This window comes from Bombus vancouverensis, unplaced genomic scaffold (assembly GCF_051014615.1).
Source record: "Bombus vancouverensis nearcticus unplaced genomic scaffold, iyBomVanc1_principal scaffold0145, whole genome shotgun sequence".
NCBI lineage: Eukaryota > Metazoa > Arthropoda > Insecta > Hymenoptera > Apidae > Bombus > Bombus vancouverensis.
The window spans coordinates 3,116-7,113 of NW_027469032.1; the positions used below are offsets into that span (position 1 = coordinate 3,116).

Here is a 3,998-nt window from a genome sequence, read left to right on the forward strand (position 1 = left end):
ATTATAGATTTTATTTATAATAATTTTTTAAATTTAACTCTATTAAAAAATCACACTATTGAAATTATCTGAACTCTAACTCCTATAATTATTTTAATAATCATTTGTTTCCCATCTTTAAAAATTTTATATTATATTGATGAAATTATCAATCCTTATTTTTCTATTAAAGCAATTGGTCATCAATGATACTGATCCTACGAATACCCAGAATTTAATAATTATGAATTTGATTCATATATATTAAATTATGAGTCAATAAATCAATTTCGATTATTAGAAACTGATAATCGATTGGTTATTCCATTTAAAATCTCAATACGAATAATTATTTCTTCATTAGATGTAATTCATTCCTGAACAATTCCATCATTAGGAATTAAAGTAGATGCCGTTCCCGGGCGAATCAATCAACTAAATTTATTCTGTATCCGACCAGGAATTTATTTTGGGCAATGTTCTGAAATTTGTGGAATAAATCACAGATTTATACCTATTATATTAGAAAGAACTTCTTATGAACTATTTTTAAATTGAATTAAAAATAAAATAATTTGAAAAATTAGTTAATTAAATAACATTAGATTGTCAATCTAAAATTAATAATTACTTATTATTTTTCTTACATTAGATGTCTGAAATAAAGAATTGATCTTTTAAATCAATCATAGTAATTTAAATTTACTTCTAATGAATTCCTCAGATAATACCAATTAATTGATTAATAATTTTTATTTTATGTTTAATATGTTTATTTATTATTGTAATTCTAATAAATTCATTTTTATTACATATAAACAAAAAAAATATTTATAATATAAATAATATTAATAAAAAAAATAAATTTTATAAAAAATGAAAATGATTATGATAAACAATCTATTTGAAATATTTGATCCTTCAATTAATAATTATATTCAATTAAACTGAATTTTTATATTTTTACCTATTATTATATTTCCTAATTCATACTGATTAATTCCTTCACGAATTTTAATAGCTTTAAAAATATTTGTTGAATATTTACTAAATGAATTTAAAATAATTACAACAAATAAGTATTCAATAAACATTATTTTATTTTTAAGGATTATAATTTTCATTATAATATTAAATTTATTTAGATTAATCCCTTATATTTTTACATCAACAAGACATTTAATTTTTAATTTATCAATAGCTTTATCATTATGACTAAGATTTTTAATTTATTCAATTATTAATTTTCCCTTAAAAACTTTAAGACATTTAGTACCATTAAATTCCCCAAAATTTTTAATAAACTTTATGGTAATTATTGAACTTATTAGACTTTTTATTCGTCCTTGAACACTCTCAATTCGTCTTTCAGCAAATTTAATTTCAGGACACCTAATTTTAATTTTATTAAGAAATTTTATAATAAATTTTATGATTTTATTTCCAGTAACTTTAATAATTCAAAACTTATTATTAATTTTAGAAATTTCCATAGCTTTTATTCAAGCTTATGTATTCTCAATTCTATTAACATTATATTTTTCCGAATCAAATTAATGAAAAAAAATTTTCCTTTTCATATAGTAACTATTAGACCATGACCAATTATTGTTTCTTTTAATACTATAAATTTTTTACTTAGTACAATCTTATGAATTTACTTAAATAATTTACTAATTATAATCTTTAATTTATTAATTTTAATTTTATCAACAATAATATGATTCCGAGATATCATTCGAGAAAGAACATTTCAAGGAATACATTCTTTTTATATATTATCAATAATAAAATTTAGAATAATTATATTTATTATTTCTGAATTATTCTTTTTTATTTCATTTTTCTGAACGTTTTTCCATAATTCAATTTCTCCTTCAATTGAAATTAATCTAATATGACCACCTAAAATAATTAAATTTTTTAATCCATTTGAAATTCCTTTATTAAACTCAATTATTTTAATTATATCAGGATTTACAGTTACATTAAGACATTATAATATATTAAATAATAAATTTAAATCAAGAATCAAAATATTATCATCAACAATTTTTTTAGGATTTTACTTTAATTTTATACAAATTTTTGAATATTATAATTCATTTTTTTGTATTAATGATAGAATTTTTGGATCTATTTTCTTTTTATCAACTGGTTTCCATGGAATACATGTTATTATTGGCACATTATTTTTATTATATTCTTTAATTCGAATATTAAAAAACCATTTTTCAACAATTCATCACATTAATTTTGAGTTAGCTATTTGATATTGACATTTTGTTGATGTTATTTGATTATTTATTTATATATTTTACTATATTATTATAAATTAAATTAACTTTAAATATATAGTATAATAAATTACACTTAATTTCCAATTAAAAAATTTAATATTAAATTAATATATTTAATTTTTATAATTTATTATTTATCAATTATTGTAATTTTAATAATAATTTATTTATTAAATAAATTTTTTTCAATACATAAGAAACTTAATATAGAAAAAAATTTACCTTATGAATGTGGATTTAATCCAATTACAAAAATAAATATTCCATTTTCACTACCATTTTATTTAATTTCATTAACATTTTTAATTTTTGATGTAGAAATTATTTTATTAATTCCATTAATCTCATATATTAAAACATTAAATTTTTTCTATTTATTTATTTTAATAATATTTTTATTTTTAATATTAATTTTTTCATTAATTATAGAATGATCATGTAATTATTTAAATTGAATACTTTAAATTTAATTTACTAAATTTTTGTAATATAAGGATTTTTAATAAATCAATCTTTAAGCCGAAATTAAAAGTAAATTTTACTTCTTATATTAATTCATACTTATTAAATTATATAAATTTTAAATTGAAGCCAAAATAGAGGCATTTTATTGTTAATAAAATAATTGAATCTAAAAATTCCAATTTATAAAAATATTTTCTTTTATATACATTCATAAACCTCTATATATATACACATTTATATGTATACATATATATATATAGTTTTAAATCAATTTATATAGTTTAAATAAAACATTATACTTTCAATATAAAATTATTAATCTTTAAAAATTAATTATAAATAGAAATAATTTAATAAAGCTTCTAACTTTAATTTTGATTTAATACATCATTATTTCTTTAAATGTAAATAATAATAAATTTATAATTATTCATACATTATATTATTTAAAAATTTTAAAAAATTTCCTTAATATTTTCAATATTATGCTCTAATATAAGCTATTTAAATTCTTGAATAATTTTTATTTAATATTATTACATTACATAAATATTAAATTAAAATTAAAAAAACTAATAAATATAAATACAATAACAACAATAAAGAAATTTTAATTTTAATATTAATTTCTATTAAATCACAAATATAAACTATAATTTTTCTTAAAAATTTTTCTAAAAACCCTTTCTCAAAATAAAATTCATAATAAATTATTTCATTTATCAATTTATTAACAAATAACTTATAAAAAAACTCTATTATAAAAAATCTTTTAAAAAATATTTTTCTCTTTTTTAAAAAATTTGTATTCATTATTAACATTGAAAATATTAATCCTAACAAAATTATTTTAAACACAAAATATTTATAAATATAAATTAAATTAATATTTAAAAAATAAAAAAAAATATTAAAAATAAATTTCCTTAAAATTAACATTATAATTAAAATTATTGTTAAAACTATAATTATAATTAAATCTTCTCTTAAATATATTAAATTTATTATATAATTATTATTTGCTATTATAAATAATAAACGAAAAGAATAAGATACAGTAAAAATAGTACCAAAAATTAAATTTATCATTCTAAAAATTCTTTTAATGCTTAATAAATAAAATTCAACAATTAAATCCTTAGAATAAAATCCAACTAAAAACGGAAAACCACATAACATTATTAATGAAAATATTAAAAATATCCTCTTTAAAGGATATACAAAAAATATACCTGAGTAAAAACGAAAATTTTG

At 15.6% G+C, this 3,998-nt stretch overlaps 1 pseudogene; it reads left to right on the forward strand.

Moving 5' to 3' along the window:
• Positions 1-703: 703 nt before the first annotated feature.
• LOC143305111 (ATP synthase subunit a-like) lies at positions 704-2,864 on the forward strand (annotated as a pseudogene).
• The last annotated feature ends 1,134 nt before the right edge of the window (positions 2,865-3,998 follow it).